At 46.1% G+C, this 20,719-nt stretch overlaps 1 protein-coding gene across 6 annotated transcripts in view; it reads left to right on the top strand.

The window, feature by feature from the left end:
* The first annotated feature begins 6,989 nt into the window (after positions 1–6,989).
* The window catches only part of TNC (tenascin C), a 65,385-nt gene continuing 51,655 nt past the window's right edge, over positions 6,990–20,719 (top strand). For 3 of the 6 annotated variants that reach the window (XM_075579428.1, XM_075579430.1, XM_075579429.1), the window contains exon 1: positions 6,990–7,284. The gene's annotated coding sequence lies outside the window, so the exon portion shown is untranslated. The remainder of the gene's footprint in view (positions 7,285–20,719) is intronic. The other 3 variants (XM_075579433.1, XM_075579432.1, XM_075579434.1) reach the window with 3 other exon arrangements.

The following is a 20,719-nucleotide window of genomic DNA, read 5'->3' as shown; positions in this document are numbered from 1 at the left end:
AGAGCACCCCAACCGTGGTAATGAAACGCAACAAGCGTGCTGGGGATGTGGGAAAGATCGGACTGGGCTGTCTTTTCCTAGTCACTATAACGGTTTCATCGACTTGGATGTTCTAGCTCCGGGGCGGCCATCTCCAGTCCTCAAGGGCCACCAACAGGCCAGGTATTGGGGTTATCCCTGCTTCAGGCAGGCGATGTCCCTGGGATATTCTTGTAGAAAGCAAGATCCAGGCACACAGGCTTCAATATAGCAAATTTAATCAGCAAAATGAACCAACGTTTCGACTGCCACGCAGCCTTTGTCAAGGTGTCCTGTATGTCCTGGGTTATTCCTGCCCAGGTATTGGGGATACCCCTGCTTCAGCACAGGTGGCTCAATCGAAGGCTGAGCCACTGATTGAGCCACCGGTGCTGAAGCAGGGATATCCTGAAACGTGACCTGTTGGTAGCTCTTGAGTAATGGAGTTGGCTTCCCCTGCTCTAGCTCAATTTATCTGTACCTGTATATGTCATTAGCAGTGTTTTCCGTGCTAGTATAGCATGGTTAGGCAACCCCGAGAGACTGAATCTGTCTCCGTTAGTTTAGGCTTCGTTCTCTGGCTTCCTCCTGCACGAGTAGAATTGCAGGGAATAGGCCTGGAGCAGAGTCCAACAGAAAGTCACTATGGTCTTTACATCCTCCCAACCTATTTCTGGGCCCTCGAGACTGGAGACCACACAGCCACTCCACTGTATCCCAAACAGAAACCAAGAAGGGCAATAGACAACATCAAGATCAAAAGTGTCATTTGTTGTGTGTGTCACAACCACACTTTGACCTTCTGCCAGCAGTGTGCAACAGTCACATGTTTATAACATGGAGCACGGGTGACAAGTGCATTGTTCAGTAGTTATTAATTACACTCTTTGTACCAAGACAGCTTGGGTGGTCTCCCTGTGCTGCATGGAATGTACAAGTATCCCCCCAGTCTGGCTATTGTGTTGCCATGTGTTACATAGAAGTAATGAGCTTCCTGTTATATTTGCATGGGGGGGGTACAAGGGTCAGTGAGTGCACTATCACCGTGCTATATGAAGTACTTTCTCGTAGTACTCTGTACTCATGGAGCGGGGGAGGGAGGTGGGTGACTGATCCCTGCAATGGTCTAATTCCTGTGTCCTTGATAAGGTGACAAAGAGCCTCTTGAAACCCCCCAGTGCAGATGCTGCAGACCCATTGTGATGGGGCGGAAGCATCACCAAGAAATTCGTACTGAGATGTCTCTGAACAGGTCGCTGAGATCGTTCCCCTTCCAACAGAAAGGTGCTCTCGGAGGGGTAACGTCGGCTCCCCCCATCCTGCAATAACAACAGCACCATCACATAATGTTTCATTCCTTAGGGCAGGAATGCTCAACCCGATAAAGTGCCTTTCCGAGGTCAAAAAGTTCACACTCAGCTTTAAACTGGGGTCCCCTATATCAAGGATCAATACATTTACCATTGTTCAATCCTGCCTCCTCGCATTTATTCGGATATGCTGGTTCTCCCCTCACCTTCCAATTGCTACTTTTTGCTGCTTCTTTGTCGGCAACTTGATAAAATACAACCTGTTCTCTGATTCTCTACTGCTAAAACATGAATGCATGCCCTCATTCTCTCCCATCTGCACTACTGCAACCTTCTCCCTACTGGCGTCCCGACCTCGCAGCTTCCAATCTCCCGATCTATTAAAAATGCTGCACTCTCCCCTTGTTTAGACTCTGCTTCTCTCCTCTGTTAAACTCTGCATTCACTGCAAAACTCGTCTTCTCTCGTTCAATGTTCTCTCCTCCTTATATCTAGAGAGGTATGTATGTATGTCTTTATTTATATAGCGCCATTAATGTGCATAGCGCTTCACAGCAGTAATACACAATCATGTCAATCATATAAATAACAAATAATACAATTAAAACACATAAAGAGGAGAAGCGCTTCAGACATAAAAGTAACATTTAGGAAAAGGAGTCCCTGCTCCGAAGAGCTTACAATCTATTTGATTGGTAGGAAGAACGTACAGAGACAGTAGGAGTGCATTCTGGTAAATGTGTCTGCAGGGGGCCAAGCTTTATGTATGAGGTGTAAAGTATCAGCCACAGAGCTACTCATATGCTTCCTTAAGCAGGTGTGTTTTGCGTTGGTTCGTAAAAGTGGATAGTGAGGGTGCTAGTCGGATATAGAGATGGGGGAACCTGTATGAATCCGAATCCTGGAATTTTTCAGGCCAATTCCGCTCCACTTTAGACCATCGGATTTAACGTAAATCCGGTCTGTGGAACACGTTTTAATTGAATTTCACATAAATCAGACCTCGTGATTGGATTCCGATTGTGGGGTTCGGATTCAGTTTGAAGGTTCGGATTCCCAACCCGACGGTCGGATTTTCGGTAATAGAAAAAAAAATGCAAATCGCCCTTTTTGAAACTAATATGCGAAAAAATGCGCGGCTCAGAGGAATCGGACAATCCGCAGCGGAAAATTCAGCCGTCTCTATTTATATCTCGGTTTCAATCTCTCGCTATACTCCTCCTCGCTCGCGCTCTGCGCCATGCTCAGATGTAGCGGATGCTATTGAACTCGCTGGAGCGGTGTTGCGGGATATACACCACGCACAAGCGGAAAAAGCAGCAATCTATATACAGTATATAAAAAGGCTTAGGTATGTTTCTGTACAAAGGTTCAGCTGTTATAAGGTTGCTGAGCAACAAGTTGTCTGTAACACATTATGATGTCACCAGTATGATGTCACGTGCCAGATATATAGCCTGCCAGGTACAACACCCAGTGGCTGACCTGCTTAGAGAAATGGTGGATGGCGGATAGGAGGCGGAAGAGGAGATGGGCGTCCCGGGACAGCGAGGAGGACGGAGAGGGTGGTTGTTATAGGGAGGGTGGGAGTGAGGGAGCAAGCGCAGGGTCCAGACAGGTTTTTGGGGGTAAGAGTCACACAGTTGATGAGGGTGATGTAGGGGTCACACAGGTGATGGGGAGATATTGGGGGCACACGCCAAATGGGGGAGAGGTGTAGGGAGTGATGGAGGAGAGGTACTTTATAGGGGGCGATGGGGGAGAGGTGTAGTGGGTGATGGGGGAGAGGTACTTTATAGGGGGCGATGGGGGAGAGGTGCAGGGAGTGATGGAGGAGAGGTACTTTATAGGGGGCGATGTGGGAGAGGTGTAGTGGGCGATGGGGGAGAGGTGTAGGGAGTGATGGAGGAGAGGTACTTTATAGGGGGCGATGTGGGAGAGGTGTAGTGGGCGATGGGGGAGAGGTGTAGTGGGCGATGGGGGGAGAGGTATAGGGAGTGATGGAGGAGAGGTACTTTATAGGGGGTGATGTGGGAGAAATGTTGGGGGCAATGGAGGAGAGGTGTAGGGAGGAATGGTGGAGGTGTAGGGTGATGGGGGAGAGGCGTAGGGAGCGATGCAGGAGAGGCATAGGGGCGATGGAGGAAATGTAGGGGGCATATGGGTGATGGGAGGGATGTAGGGGATACACGAGTGATGGTGGAGAGGAGTAGGGGCGATGGGGGAGAGGTGTAGAGATGATGGAGGAGAGGTATAGGGACGATGGGGAAGAGGTGTAGGGGGTGACGGAGGAGAGGCGTAGGGGTGATGGGGGAAGGTGTAGGGTTGATGGAGGGAGGTGTAGGGATGTTGGAGGAACTGTGTAGTGATGATGGGGGGGAGATGTAGGTATGATGGAGGAGAGGCATAGGGAGCGATGGGGGAGAGGTGTAGGGGGTGATGGAGGAGAGGCATAGGGAGCGATGTAGGAGAGGTGTAGGGGGTGATGGAGGAGAGGTGTAGGGATAATGGAGGAGAGGTGTAGGGGTGATGGGGAGAGAGGTGTAGGAGCGATGGGGAGGTTTAGGGGGCAATGGAGAGGTATAGGGGCCATGGGGAGAGGTGTAGGAGTGATGGGGAGGTGTATGGGGCAATAGAGAGGTGTAGGGGCCATGGGGAGAGGTGTAGGGGCAAAGGGAAGGAAAGGTGTAGGTTGCAATGGAGGAGAGGTGTAAGGGATGATGGGGAGGTGTAGGGGCGATGAAGGGAGAGGTGTAGGGGGCGATGGAATGGAGTGGTGTAGGGGGCAATGGGGGGAGGTGTATGGGGCAATCGGAGAGAGGTGTTGGGGAAAGGTGTAGGGAGGGGGTAATGGGGAGGTGTAGAGGGCAATGGGGTAGAGGTGTAGGGGGCGATGAGAGAAAGGTTTAGGGATAATGGGGGAGAGGTGTGGGTGATGGGGGAGAGGTGTAGGGGCGATCGGGGAGAGGTGTAGGGAGAAATGGGGAGGTGTAAGGGCAATGGGAAGGGAGGTGTAGGTTGCAGTGGAGACGTGTAGGGGGCGATAGGGAGGAGAGATGTAGGAGGAAATGAGGAGGTATAGGGGGCAATGGGAAGGAGAGGTGTTTGGGGCGATGGGGAGGAGAGGTATAGGGGCACATGAGTGATGGGGATATATGTAGGAAGCACATGGGTGATGGGGGGAGGTGTAGAGGTCACATAGGTGATGGGGGGAGGTGTAGAGGGCACATGGGTGATGAATGGTTAATTAATAACCTGTAAGATCTGCTAGTTCTGCGTATGTTACGCTGGGTACAGCTAGTTGCCTTAAATCACCTGCACATGAAAAAGGGGCGGGACCAATGCACTATTTTACCCGCAGGGCGCGCTCTTGTACACGCTCCAACCAACAAGCTTACTGCTTCTGTTTCTGCTAGTCTCCCCGTGTGCCAATTAGATTGTGAGCTCTTCATTTTTACTGTATTGTTGGTGCTATAAAAAATTAAAATGTACATGCTTATACACAGTAACCCAGTATGGGGACTCTCCCACCTGCTGGGGGATTTATGAATGATATTAAAATCAATTTTAATCCATATCCAAGCTAAAATAATGGGTATTAAAAAAACAATTAAATGCAAATTGGATCCAATAAGTGAAATCACTGAGGTAGGTGTTCTGGAGCGACCCAGTGCTGTGAATACAAAGGCAATCATTTTCTACACTGTATTCAAATAATGAAAGTGTGAGTATAATATCCACTGCTCTTTGGTTGAGGCAAATAAGGAGTGTAGCTTAGTAACCACTATCACTGAAGGGGCCCGCCTATACGTGCCTTGAGAAAGCGTAATTACGCGAAACGCGCGTCGGCTTCTGTGCACGCACAGGGTTCCCGCGCCTACGCTTGGAACCTTACAAGCAACATTGTTGCGAGTTCCTGCCCGTGCACCCCGTGCTGCGCCTGCGTTAGAGACCCGGCGGTCTATAGGAGCTTGGGAGGGATGTGACTTTATTACCACGTGATCCACGCCCCTGGCGGGCACTCTCGTTCGCTAGAAGTTGCATTTATTATATTTTATGTTATGTACTATTGAGTCTGCTTTCACAAGCCGTCTATTAACCAGAGCCCCTCTTAGGAAGCAGGGGGAACTGGTCCCCACATCGCACAGTCTTTCCTGTGCCCTGGCTGCTCCAGCTGACTCTACTGCTTAATTAAGGTGGGCAATTATTGGTGCCGCCAAGTACCTCGTAATAGTTACCAGACCGGTGTGACTGGAGTCAATGCGCAGCCTCACGAGCCCGCCTTACCTCCAGTGACTGAATCCTTACACCATACAGCAGGGCGCGTTTACATTTGCACACTTCCTCGCTCCGTTTACACACGTTACATACTGCTACTCTTATTAATACTGTTGCACCCATTCTATACATTGTCAGTGGGTAGCCAGTATACTTCTTTTCTCTCTGTATACAACATCAGGGTGGCAGACCAGGCAAGGGTAAACAAGTTATATCAGTAGCAAGGGTCCTGCTGGAAGGATCTGGGAGGTTGCCGCATGGTTGGGACCTCTTCGGTGATAGTGATTGTGGTTACTAAGCTACACTCCGTATTTGCCTCAACAAAAGAGCAGTGGATGTAATACCCACACTTTCATTATTTGAATAGAGTGCAGAAGAGGATTGCATTCGTATTCAACAGCACAGGTCGATCCAGAACACCTACCTCAGTGTTTTCACTTATTGGATCCAATTTGCGTTTAATTATCATTTTAACACCCATTATTTTAGCATGTATATTGATTAAAATTGATTTTAATATCATTTATAAATCCCCCAGCAGGTGGGAGAGTGCCCATACCGGGTTTCTTTCTCTTACTCAGTTTTGATATATACCCTTCCCAGGGGTCACCACCACCACACCATACTGCAGCTGACGCTGGGGTACCCTGCTAGTATCCACAAGCGTATACATAGCCTGCTTGGCCTCCAATCAGGCATCCAGGTGTGGGCAACTCCGATCCCCAAGGGCCACCTACAGGTCCGGGTTTCAGGATATCCCTGCTTCAGCACAGGTGGCTCACTCAATCAGTGGCTCAGTCTATAGCGGTAGGGGCACAGGATCTGAGCACAACCTGGATCCAGTCCCTGATTCAGCACAGGTGGCACAATCTGTCCCACCTTCAGCAGGGATGGCATCAGAGGCTCAGTTTTTGACTGAGCCTCTGATTGAGACACCTATGCTGAAGCTGGATATCCTGGAAACCTGACCTGTTGGGGGGCTTCAGCACAGGAGTTGAGCACCTCTGTGTTACACTACTACTGATGTGCCTGAGCAGATGCAAACACCCAAACGTAACTAATGGGAAGCTGATGTGCATACAATACCCTGAGCGTCTGATTGTAGGGGGTCTTTGCCACAAGGAAAAGGAAATCTCACGCTAAACCAAGTGAGACTGACAAAGAAGGAAGACTGGGATTGCTTTGGGGAACTTTGGAGAAAATGCCTGTGTGATTTGGTAAGGAAGCAGCATTTCGGTGTCACTTCTGCAAAGCTGAGTCATTTGCAATTCTGACATGAAGCTGGATTTGCTTTCTGCAAGATCCCTTACATGGTCAATAAGCAAATACCTTTGTGTATGTGTGTCCCACTCTGAGAAGCTGAGGCAGCTCCAGAGAGGGGCTGTGCCTTTAATAGAGAGTGGAAAGCCTGCCTTGAGGCATCCCATTACAAAGAAGTGAGCAACTCACCCTGGCTACTGGTGCAGCTATATAAACCCTGGTGCTGCTGCCTGGATGTGCAGAATTCTCTGAGTCTTATTCCCAAGCATCTCTCACACAAGCACCTTACCCATGTACCAAACTTCTCCCAGCTCACTGAGAAACCCTGCAGGAGGGCAGCTGGCTACTTCCCACTGAGAATTATCCATCTCATAGATGCTGTTCCCAGCCACATCTAATTCTTTTCAGTGTGTTCAAGGTAAGACACTTTCAAACCTTGAGCTCTGTGTTGTTGGATTGCAATGTAACTGCTGGCAATTTGTTGCACTTTTTGAAATGCAAGTTACCTGGGCTGAAACCACACTTCTTCATCTTATGATGAGTAGTGGTTGATTTCATTGTAAAAATGCCTTTGCTCTGGCAGGAAGACGCATGTTGGGAAATGATAAGTCCAGACAATTAAAATAGGATTACACTTCTATTATATGATGAGTGCCTTTGGAAGAACATGCCCTTGTTAAAGTAATGCCTTTTCACTGGACACAAATAATTGGAGATGTTCTGGTTTGGCAAGATGTTTGTTTTTTTATCACTGAGGATGTTCTGAAATCGGTTAGGAAGCTGCTTGTCAAAGCATCCTTAAGTGGAATATGTGTTGAGCTTGCTTATCTGCAATGGGAAAGAAGTCTTTGGGGGGGGGGGGGGGGGGGGGGTTGTAATGATTTTGTACTTGTAGAAAAGTATAAGAAGTTACAGTAGTAGTCTGTGTCAATATGCCCACAGATTATCAATTGTTGACTGTCAAACTCCAGTCTTCAGGGGCAACCAACAGGTCAGGTTTTAATGATATCCCTGCTTCAGCACAGCCATTGATTGAGCCACCTGTGCTGAAGCAGGGATATCCTGATAACCTGAACTGTTGGTAGCTCTTAAGAACTGATGTTGGCCACTCCTGGCATAGAACATTTGGGTTGCGACAATTAAGAAAGGCGTGAGCGGCGTTAACGCTTTGTGCTTGCCTATAGTGGTACCGGCTGTATTTGAATTTCTGAAGCTTTGAAATGATATTGTTTTCGGGGGGACACCTGAAAATGAGCGTAATGTACCCATTGTCTGGGAGACCTAGTCACAAGACGGTGATTCTCCTCCTCCTCCTCCTCCTCCTCGGGTAACTCAGCAGGCGTCCTCTTACCGTTGCTACTGGTCTAACAGAACAGTTCTCAAGAGCTACCAACAGTTCAGGTTATCAGGGTAACCCTGCATGGTTAGCGGTCAGCTAAAGGGTCAGTCCCACCTAAGTCACAAAGTGACCTCGTGATAGTGGCATCTAATTGCAGGTGAAGGGTGACGTTGATTGATTGTGAATCTGAGAATCTACAGGTAAATTGTCAGTTGAAATTGTCGTTGTTTGTTTATTTTCTTGCTAGCTACGTTGGATTGTTCCTTTTGCTTACAAAAGACCTTCCCCGCGTGAGACAGATGTAACGTTTTGTGCTTAGAGGTTTGCCAGTTCGCCCCAGGGCTGCCTAAGTGAGAACCCCAACATGCTGCAGATATTTATTTTACATTCCAGCTTCGGCTACTGTATTTTAACCCTCTCACTGCCAGGCAGCTTGCGGCGATTAGAACAGATATGGAAAGCACGCCCAGGTGACATGACTTAATCCCGCTCTGCATGGGGCCGTGCAATACATTTGTTCTGCTTTACAATACACCGGGGTGCCCCCAGCATTGGCGTGTGTTACACCTAGGAGAGGGTCTGACTCCAGCTGTTTCCCACGTGGAAGCCCCTTAGTCATATGGTTCTGTTGCTGAGGCAGACCATCAGTTTGGGAATAATTATCCTCGTTAAATCTTCCATAAAACTGGTTAGAAACTGAAGTGAAACACCTAGGGCAGGGGCTGCCGACTCTGGTCCTCAACAGCCACCAGCAGGTCACGTTTTCAGTATATCCCTGCTTCAGCACAGGTGGCTCAATCAGTGGCTCTGTCATTGAACAGGGGCCATGACTCAGTCAATGACTGAGCCACTGATTGAGACACCTGTGCTGGAACACGGGTATCTTGAAAACCTGACCTGTTAGTGGCCCCTGAGGACTGGAGTTGCCCACCCATGCTCTAACCCCACCCAAGCATTGTTTATTTGTGTGTGACAAAGATGCTGACACACACACACACACTGCACAACACACACACACTGCACAACACAAATAACATTGATTTGATACATTGACGCACAGCGACACGATACATTCCTATTCTTCTTTGCGTCTGTTTTACGGCAACCTCACGTATAGCGATGCTTTATACACAGCCCCCTAAATACATCCATGACCGCATTCTAGATATTCGGGGTACATAGAATCTCCGCCCAATCAATGCCAGTTATCATGACACATGGAACGGCCAAGTTCTCTGTCCCTATGCAATGTGCTGCAAACGTGTTTCTGCAACACTGGTCATTGTGCCAGGTTTGAGGCACCCTTAGGTGACAGGAAATACACGGTTGACACACCATGATTTGGTATCCCCCCTACCTCGCCTGCGTTACATTGTCTCCCTCCTATTGCTGATGTCATGGAGACCGTCGCGTTTGAGCTGAATGCACGGTTTAGCAGTTCTAGTTTCACAGGACTTCTCTCCTTCTGGCCCGGAGAGTCCTGTAGCAGCGGCAGTAGCTTTGTTTAAACAGCTGATCCTCCTTGGCTTTCAGAAAGTACTTTGTATAGCCAACATATGATATGCAGGGCTATATTTCTGCGTTTATAGCCACTACGGATGCTTTGACAGACGTCCCGTTGGCATGAAGGACACGTGCATTGGTACAGCTTACCAAGACAGTGAGAGCAGGCGATTGATCCTACCGGCTCAGTCACCGTGGGATGCCTGTACCCCAGAGAAGATATTTAAGGATAAGCATCTCTGGCATACTGAGAGACGGAGATTAGGAATGTGTTGAAAGGAGATTAGGAATGCTTGAAAGGAATAAAGTGTCAAATGGTTGTCCTTCCTGAAACAAAGGAGTAAAGAAGTAGGAACAAGAGTAGGGCGCTTCCAAACTAAGTTACTGTACCATAACCATGTACAAAACGGGCACATGCGAGTGAATAACCAATGGGTTAAATAAAAGACACTGTCCTGTGTTTGTTTAATTTCGGCTTTAAACCAACAATGCACAACACCGGGGTTAGTGTCACTAGTCATGTCCATAAATATAGTCTACTGCAGGGGTGGCCAACCCCAGCCCTCAAGGGCCACCAACAGGGCAGGTTTTCAGGATATCCCTGCTTTGGCACAGGTGGCTCAATAGGTGGCTCAGTCAAAGACTGGGCCACTGATTGAGCCACCTGTGCTGACGAATTGACTGATTGAGCTACCTGTGCTGAAGCATGGATATCCTGAAAACCTCACCTATTGGTGGCCCTTGAGGACTGGAGATGGCCAGTCAACGACTGAGCCACCTGTGCTGATGCAGGGATATCCTTAAAACCTGACCTGTTGGCGGCTCTTGAGGACTGGGGTTGACCACTCCCGGTCTACTGAATAAAAAGCTTTATAATCCCCCTGTATAAGGGATTTATCACTGTTTGAGAGAAAATGCCTCTAAATCCAGCATTGTGCTGGTTAATTGCACACAGACAGTCAACCAGACTCCACCTGACTGATTAGGACTTTTAGAATGCCTGATGTGAGAAACAGGAGAGATATTCCTTAGCTCACATTTGGGCTGACAGAAGGAGAGCAGAAAAGCCTGCACACAGACCCTGTCTTGAGCACAAAGGTGTGCTGAGATCAAGACATCCCGACACCCAGACACCTATATTTCCTGGACACAGAGACTGCCAGAGACTGACATGGAGGGCCACCTGCTTAAGGTACCTACTGAGACTTTGGGGTGATAGGCTGGTAATGGGAATATCCCTCCAGTCCTGCAGATAGGGTCTGGAGATGTAAGTTAGTCCTTACACAGGGACAGGGGTTTGTTATTTTGTTGTTTTTGTATGTTTTGCCTGGATAAAGGAACAGGCTCAATAAAGCCAAGATATAATTTCACTCAAATCGGTCTCCATTATATGTACCCCTGCACACACCTCTTACACCCCCTTTAACTTCGCCCCTTAACTGTTACATAAATGCTAATGAAAGAGGCAGGGTGCCTTAATAACCAAACCCCAATAATAAGGACCCTGCTTACCAATGTTTTTTTAATAGCCCTCTGCCTGTCAGACGGATCTGCAATGCAATGACCCACTATAGTGTAAGTTGGTGACTCATCTGACCCCAAAGAGGTTAAAATGCAAAGGTTAAAGAGTACAAATATACTGTACTAAAAACAGCCCCCGCGTGTTGAGTTGTGTGTGCCCCTCCCAGCTGCTCTCTGTTATCAACTCTGTATACAACTCTGTATACCACTCCACTTTGTTACTTAGTTACAGAACTTACATTCATAGCTGTGTACAGTATCTGTCCATGTGTAGTATTTCTATGCTATGGGAGAACCTGCAGTGTTTGTATCCGTTACAAAGAGCAAAAAGGCCCGTGTTTACTAAGCAGCGCTATCCCACAATCTCTATAATGTTTTCATTACCCCTTCCATATATCGATAGAGATATCTTTGTAGTAATGATCACCCTTCTTCCTATCTCTGTATAACAGAAGGGAGTGGACAGCCGGGCTCAAAACAAAATCGACACGCTAGACTTATCAATAGTTTGTGTGTTGGGGGTAAGTGTGTCTCCAGCTATCTCTCAGGAGAATGAACAGGGTTAGTGTGGAAGTGTAGAGAGGAGCTTGGTAACATTATGCAGAGCAGCAAAGTTCATTTCCAGTGGATGGATTTTTCCTTCAAGAATGTCAACTGTGTCTCTCTGCTGCCGCTGGCAACGATCACAGGGAACGGACTCAAAATAAATGTTAGGTAGGCTCAATGCACAGAGCACCTACTATGTACAGTATGGCTAATTGGATAAGAAAGATTCAGTAAACTCTACTGGTAAATGGGACGAGCCATGTGTCTGTTCAGATGTCCCATGGATTCACTGAAATTGGCCTTACAGAGTACGCCATCTTTAATAATACGACTCTGTAACCGGAAGCCATGCATTGTGCACATGGAACGCCCTACACATCCCTGCTATCAGACACTGTACAAGGGACGTTGTTCAACCAACTCTATTTCTGCAATGTTACTCAATACATAAATATAATTCTTGCTGGGATTTGAACCTGCGCATAACACTGCGCGCATTGCATTCAACACCTGAGTTACCTCTGTGCTTAGAATATAAAGTTAATATAACATAATACCAGAGTATATAAGCCTTATATACTCTGGTATGAGCTAAACGCTGAAGATGGCTATTGGCGTGCACCTCTCTATCTATAACTCATACTTTACTTTGCAGTTGTTTGGAGCCCAGGATAAAACTATTATGCACCACAAGGATTGATAGCGAGGCCGACAGAGAAGGCAATGTTTGTGGAATACTTTATTTCCACACTTTGGGTGACAGAGCAGGTGCAGGACCTCACCCTTTTCACCGTCAGCCTCGTTAGCGCCTGCCTAGAAATTTATTAAATGGCGGATACATGCTGCGCACCAACAAACTATACAAAAAGAAGATACAGTTATCGGTGCTCCTGGTCCCAGGGAAGACCTGTAAATAATCCAGTGTATCCAGTAACCAGATGAACCAAGACACTTCGGATTTTTTAACAAATGTAAACTTTATTGTGCCATAAGTACACTCAACGTTTCAGCCATAGTGAAGTCGCATAGAGAGGCCGAAACGTTGTGTGTACTTATGGCACAATAAAGTTTAAGTTTGTTGAAAAATCCAAAGTGCCTGGGTTCATCTGTTTACTAGGAATTAATTTAAACCATGAGTTTGGCGACACTTCTAATATCCCATACAGTAGTTTTAGGACCAAGGACAGGGAAACGTTGGGCTCAGATAGCAACGGACGACGGTGTAGGTGATGCAAGCTTGTCTAAAAAGTGCTGAGAAATGCACGAGGGAATTATTGTTTAACTCTCATTTTCCACAGTGGCATAAAACCCCATTGTTTTTGCAATACATTACATCACTCTCTATACTTTCTGCACCTCAAGGTTTGGAGCTGGGATTAAGCCATTGTTCTACCCACTTGTAATTCTAGCAGCATATCACTGTCTCCGACATTGCAGGAAACTATTAGAGCATTGGATGTAACTTTAGCCTTTGCAGCCGTAGGAGCATTAGTGCTAAATATGTTGATAAGAAATAATGACAACTAGTAACTAATTTAGCTGTCAACAATATTACCAACCAGACTATGTCATCATTAGTTTCTTCCGAATATCTCATGAGTCTTACTTACTTTATATTCTCATGGATAATGCAGTGTTGTACAAATAGACTGGACTGGTAATTTGGTTGGTATTTGTATCTAGGGTTGCCAGGTGGCTTCTCCAAAAATACTGGACTCAATGGTGAAAGGTGCGTCAGGTCCCTATGTCCAGGGAGGTAATACCGGACACATACATGTCCAGTATTACAGTACCTCTCATTTGAAACTGGACAGAGTATCCAAATACAGGACAGTCCGGTTCAATACCGGACACCTGGCAACCTTATCTGTATCCAGGTCCGAGAAGACCTGCAGGAAAGGTGACGTGACTAATTGAAGGGCCCCAACCACACAATGGATGGCACAGATACAGACGTGGCAAGACTTACTGTCCTCCGTGTGGCTGCCACATGTGGTTACGCGACCGCTGCGGTCTGACGCAATGGACCCCCATTGAGAAGCATGAACCCCCTGTAGCTTCATTGCGTCAGACACTGTCCCAGTCGCCGCAGACTGTGGGCGCCGAGTCTTGCTACCATCTGGACCGGAACATGAACGAACCAATCAGATCAGTCTGTATTTTGATTATTGTTTTGGAGCGTTAAATATCCAGTCACACTCCCACTTCAACAAGAAATCCCTTTTCTGCCCAAACACAAGCACAAATGTCAAATATTTTGTTTACAAAAAGTCAGAGAACGCCAAGTTCCTTTAACTTGCAGATGCATATAAGGAAATGCTGTGGGAGGCACAGTATCCATCTGTTAGCAGATTTACAGCATCAGAGTGAGCACGTCCAACATTTACATACATATTTATTAAGTGGCATATATATATATATTTATATATATATATACACACACACACACACACACACACTAGCTGAAAACACACAGCGTTGCTTGGTAATTGTAAGAAATCAATCTCATCCCTCCCCCCTCCTCCTCTCACCCCCTCTTCTCTCACCCCCTCTACCCCCTTCTATTTCTCCTTTCGCTCTCTCCCTCTCTTTTCTCCCCCCACCTCATCTCTCTCTCTATGAATTTTGTTTATATACACACTTTTGTAAGTTCGGCAGCTTCCCTCCCTCACGTTCATAACATCTTTTGTTGTTCATGAATCATACATGGCGTCAGCTGTCACTATGCTAGAAGCTGATGTCATCTGATTGCAGAATTGACTTTTAACAACTGATTTCCATCTTGGTCTGTTGCGTGTGACTGGTCATATCTCCCCATTAACCCCCACGGATTGAAGCCGCCCGTGTCTCCATCGGGAGCTAGGAATCCAGAGCCCTGGTACCCAGCACATCCTCACATTTCTAACAATAAGTAGCTCTTTGATACAGCACTGCCAAGACGTGCTACATATTACATACATGGTAGAACAACACAGACACAAGCCCGAGGCATGGGAGGGGTTAAACAGAGCTGGTAACGGACCAGCTCCTCCCACTTTCCATGTCAGAGTTTTATTTGAAACTTGCCCCTCCATGTGATGTGTCAACTTACTTATTAATGAATTACAGCTGTGCCTCTCTGCCACCACGGCCCTGCTAACACATTTACTGGTCATTTGAGTGCGTCACAAGTCTGCTCAGACATCAACCTTTAATTACAAGTCACAAGCCTACAGTACAAGACAACAAACATTTTTTTACATAAAAACAACGGGACATAAATATATTAAAGCCAGAGGCTGAAATTCAGAAGGGTACGCCGGTATTTAGAAGGCCGAGCTCATTCTGAACCCTATTGTACAACAGTGTGCATCAAAAGTCTGCACGTTTTTGCGGGCACAGTTAATGCCACTCTCGCCAACATTTCTTCTATTTCAGTAAGTTCAAAAAGACTATTTTTTAAATTGAACAAAGGCTACACCTCTCACAGTGACGCTGGGCCAAATTCCTGACCCTTATACCTGAGTGCTTCGCACCACTCGGGACGATGTCCACAGCAGGATTAGACTCATCTGTAATGCAACACACAGCGGAAGAAACGTCTCAGAGGAATTTGTTCCAATTCTTTGTTCTCAGAAAAGCAAACGAAAGCGTGAGGAGATAAAAGAGGTGCCCTGTAATCACCGGGCTGTGTCCGCTCGCGGCAGGAAGGGAACATTCCGTTTTACTCGTTAAAATGGCAAAGAGACTGAGAATATCTCAACGAAAAGGCTTTCGGAGAAACAAAAAATTCAACTGTCTAATAAAAGGCCCATGTCACACTCAATACACTGCTCCGTTTTAAACACGAGATCAGCCCTAGGGAATCCGATCAGGCAAAAGATCTCGTAACACTTCGAAAAACGTTTTAAACCAAGTCAGAGACGTACTGTACTTGAACACGGAACTATGTAAAAAGACAATCTGGCACTGGGGATCTTATTCTAGGGCAGTAATGGACGGAGATGTAGGGACGTGTTTACTAAGTCTGTCTGCTGGGGTAAAATCACAGCGAAAGGCTTGCATGGGGGAAAGGAGAAATGGTGTCGCTTTTAATGGGATTCCTTTCTCGGATAAATATTTGGCTGCTTGCAGCTTGGCTTTTGCACCTGGGAGACCAGTAAAAAGTAAAGAAATGACCAGAAGCCAGAAAATAGCAATTATTCCAAAATAACACACTCAGGGTTACATAGTTAGATAGTTACATAGTAGATGAGGTTGAAAAAAGCCATATGTCCATAGAGTTCAACCGGTGTTAAATTTAGACGACAGATACTTTATTCTATATTTTTATTTACAGATCCAGAGGAAGGCAAACACACAAACCCCAGTGACACATTATCCTATGATGTCATAAGGGGAAAAAATTCATTCCTTCCTAACGCCAGCAAATAAAAATGGCACATTTGCATGTCTCAGACAGGTCTGCAACCTGCCTTCCCTGTTATCTCTTAGCTCGTGCCCCCCCCCTTAGCTAAAATCCGGCGTGACGTCACATGACCCGCGGCGTCCTTTGGCGCGTATTGCCATGGAGACGCGCCACGTCGCGTGACCCCATGGCGTCATTTGACGCCGCGTCGCCGAAGACAAGGTAGGAGACACTGCAGAGGCCTCACGCGATCCCCCGGCACTTAATTTAAATGCCCTAGGGGAAGAGCGCGGGGCCTCTGCAGCCACTGCACCCCCCAGATTTCTCCCTGGATCAACATCCTTCCCATGTTTTAATGTAACCGTGTATTGTTATAACTCTGTGCCTCGGACATACGTGAAAACGAGACGTATCTCTCAATGTATTACTTCTAGGTAAAACATTTTTATAAATAAATGTATACTTATTTGGTATATCCCTGTATAGATTTCCTTTCTAAAAAGATGTCCAACTTTTTTTTGAAGATATCAAATCTCAATTTCTCCCACCTTAAGGGATGGCCCCGAGTCCTTTGTACTGCCCGTGGGATGAATAGTTTTTTTGAAAGCTCCTTGTATTGACCCCAAATATATTTGTATATAGTTATCATATCCCCTCTTAGACGCCTCTTTTCTAATGTAAATAAATCTAATTTAGCTAGCCTCTCCTCATAAATCAGATATTCCATCCCCTTTATTAATTTGGTGGCTCTTCTCTGCACTCTCTCTAGTTCCATAATGTCTTTTCTTAGGATTGGTGACCAAAGCTGTACTCCATATTCAGGGTGGGGTCTTACTAATGCTTTAAACATTGGCAAAATTAGGCTTTCTTCGAATTTGGCAAATATAAAGCATCTTATTTATTGTAAAGAAAACAAATTAAAATGCTTGTTATAGACCAGTAAAAGTATGTGGACAGAACAGTCATTTTGTACTTATTTGGAATAAGTGACTGTAACTGTAACTATAGACGGTCTTCAGGGATCGCGTGAAGATTCAGTGATTTTAAAGCACAAATCAGTCATGTATTCGATTTCTATTTAACGGCATGTACACTATTTAAATCAATGCAATTGCCATGGAAAATAACATTCTAATAGCATTAGAAAATCCCCAGCGCTGTATACCCCAATTCCAATAAAACCTGTGAAAAAATATAAACTTGTGTCGCACTGCCCCCCCCCCCCCCTCTCTGGGAGATGTTACGGCTGCTACATGTGTTGTGGTGCTGTGGCGTACCTGTGAGGGTCAGGAGAGCTGTGATGTCCGCGTTGGTATGGGGACCAGGACAGGCTTTTGTGATTCATGATGTTCAGCTCAGGGTGTCAGCGCCTCCAGCTTCAGGGAGCTCCAGGATGCCCAGAGATAGATCCCCCCAAAGCACAGTACTTCCATACCCGTCCAACACACTGCAATCTCAGACAGGAGTATATAAAACAAAGGGCTTTATTGCATGCAGTCACTGCAGTTGGTCTTTACAGCGTTGCAGATTAATGTCAGAGGATCCCAGGCCTATGGATGGTGCAGGGCCCTCTGGTAATCTTGAGGCCTCTGTTGTAATTTAGGTGTTCTCCCAGCCCCCCTACGGCCTGGGGCGCACACTCATCCCGGATGGGATAGACTCACAGCCCTTCCAGTCTCTCCAGATCAGAACTGACTAACTGTTTGGCACTTCCTCTCTGAGATCTGGAAGGGGAGGGCATAGTGTCTGCACCACTATTAGCTGTACACAAACACCATGTCACCTGCTCTCCTGTCACTCAGAGAGTAGCATGAGGGGGGTTCAATGCCCCTTGGAATAGCTTGTCACAACCTGCAGCGCTATCAGGGCTTATGTGACAAGGGAAGAGAGGCAATCTTGACCAGCCATGGGTCCCGCTTTCTGACTGTCGTCTCCGATGCGGGTTTGCGGGACGCATTGTGCCGGAGAAGTGAGGACTCCCTGTATAGCGCGACAGAACATAAACGGGAGCGGGCATCTATATCAGGGGTGGGCAACTCCAGTTCCCTCCCCCTCCCCCAACAGGTCAGGTTTTGAGAGGATATCCCAGCTTCAGCACAGAGGGCTCCCGGGCCGCCAACAGAAATCTTGAGAACCAAGACAAATTAAATGTGTTACTTGTATATTGTGTATTAACCTTCACAACCCAATGTTTATACTTGCCATTGTTGACCCAGCTTTTGTAGGTCCATAAAAAAAAATTTTTTCATTTTGCTAATTATTTTTCCTATCACACGTCTCCATATTGGAATGGTTCCCCCTGAATGCATAACTTGGAAATGCTGCGCTGGGCCCACGTAATGAGCCCTTCTTACAGTAAATGGTTTATGTAATGACAGCTGCATCGCATACAGTAGCTCCTGCTTATAATTACCATCACAAGGAACCCAGTTCCCGTCCTTAACAGCGGAGACCTGGAAAGTCTCTGGCCTCTTTATTGTACATGATCTGAAATTCTTTCCTCATTTTACTGCTGATGTGGATCTTTTCCATCCAATTTCTTCCCTTCTAGCCACTGAAGGCGTTTTCTTGGGTCCCGTCTAGTAAACCACAGGCAGACTAACTTGCAGTGCAGATGGAAAAAGACTTGGTGGAAAGGAAATGAATGTGCTCTCCCGGTTTGGTTTGGTTCCTCTGCACGGATCCTTTCACGGCTCGCTTCTAACACATCATTCTCACCTTTTCAGAAATTCCTCTTTTATATGGATTAAAGAAATGTGTGCAGAGCTCCTCTTCCAAAAATGTAAGGCAGTCACGGTGACCACTAAAGATTTGAACTGCCCTCTCGGGGGGGGGGGGGGGGGGAGGGGAAGGGATGTGTTGATGCTTGGCATGACCTGAGCCTCCATACCCGTGATCTGGCTCTGTACATTATATCCAGGCTGGTAATGGTCATGCTAGGAGATTTAGAAAGAGATTAGACTGACAGGTAGACAGATATATATTGTGTGTGGGGGGAGAGGGAAGAGAGGGGAGAGAGAGAGAGAGAGAGAGAGAGAGAGAGAGAGAGAGAGAGAGAGAGAGAGAGAGAGAGAGAGAGAGAGAGAGATTGAGAGAGAGAGATTGAGAGAGAGATTGAGATTGGAGGGAGGGAGGGAGTGAGAAAGATAATAGATAGATAGATATTGGAGGGATAGATAGATAGATCGATATTGGAGGGAGAGAAAGATAGATAGATAGATAGATAGATAGATAGATAGATAGATAGATAGATAGATAGATAGATAGATAGATAGATAGATAGATAGAGAAGATAGACAGATATATACAGTATATGTGTGTTGTATAAATCAAAGCGACAGACTCTGAGTACAAAACATGAAACAGACTTTTTTACTCTACGTTTTGTCCTTTTTCAAGAGCTCCTTTGGGAGCTGAAATGTCGAGGAATAAAGTTTCACGTTTTATACTCATGGAGGGCCTGTCGTTTTGATAACTATATATTTATATATAAAGACTAAGAGACAGATATTTAATGCATAGTAAGATGATAGATAGAAGGCATGAATCATGCCCTTCCATTTGCAATGCATATATCCTCTCTGCTCCTCAAATCAACAAAATGATTCTGTACAGTTTCTCCAAAACGCTGTACATGGGATAAGAGGCGCCCAGGGACTTTCCATCGGAACACTATGTCATCAAAAAGGTGAGTATCAGCCAACTCTATCCACTCCAGCAAATCTATGGACGCCAGATGGTCAAATATTTACATGCAAATCTGTCTTACTTTCCGAAAGCACCTGGGCAAAAAAATACTACACCTTGAAATGTCATTACACTTGTCATTCATTACTCTTGTGATTACTCTTGTTATTACTCTAGTCATTACTCTCGTCATTACTCTGGTAATTACTCTGGTGACGGTCATTACTCTGGAGGGGACATTGTGCAGGAAGCAGGGTAAATTTGGAACACTCTCGCTTTTACCCCAATCAGTCTTCATCTTATGTAAAGGTAGATCCTTCATATAAATATATTGGCAAGTGATATTAAAAATCCATGTGCATGTCCTGAATACTCAGAATACCCATAGGAAAAGCAGGAAGTTATAGCTTATAATGTAATCAACCCCCCACAGCCACAACACACTGGAAATTATATTGTGTTCTTTGTCGAAACTGTCTCCGGCAGAGCCTTGGTGTAACCCGGCTTTACTTAGCCGAACTCATGAGGTCTCTCTCGCCAAAACACAACTATTGGACCATTAGATTTAGCATGAATCCTTATGAGCATCTTCTAGGTCATGCGACCCTCTTGTGCCTCTCGGAGGCTCTTCTCTCCTTGACAACACAGTGTGAGGTCTCCCGGGTTCCTGTAAAACCATGGAAACAAGAGCAGGAGAGATCCCCAAAAGCTTGTGGTGCACGGCATTAAGTCAATAGGAGGAAGGTAGCACAGTTGTAGCACAGAGTAACATGGACATGTATGCTTTACTTCATGTACAGTATTGAAGGTAGTTATCAGCACAGGTCGCTCTGGACATGTGTACTGCCCTATATATAATGTGATAAACTG

This window comes from Ascaphus truei, chromosome 21 (genome assembly GCF_040206685.1).
Source record: "Ascaphus truei isolate aAscTru1 chromosome 21, aAscTru1.hap1, whole genome shotgun sequence".
NCBI classification, from domain to species: Eukaryota; Metazoa; Chordata; class Amphibia; order Anura; family Ascaphidae; genus Ascaphus; species Ascaphus truei.
This window is presented reverse-complemented; position numbering and strand designations above follow the sequence as displayed.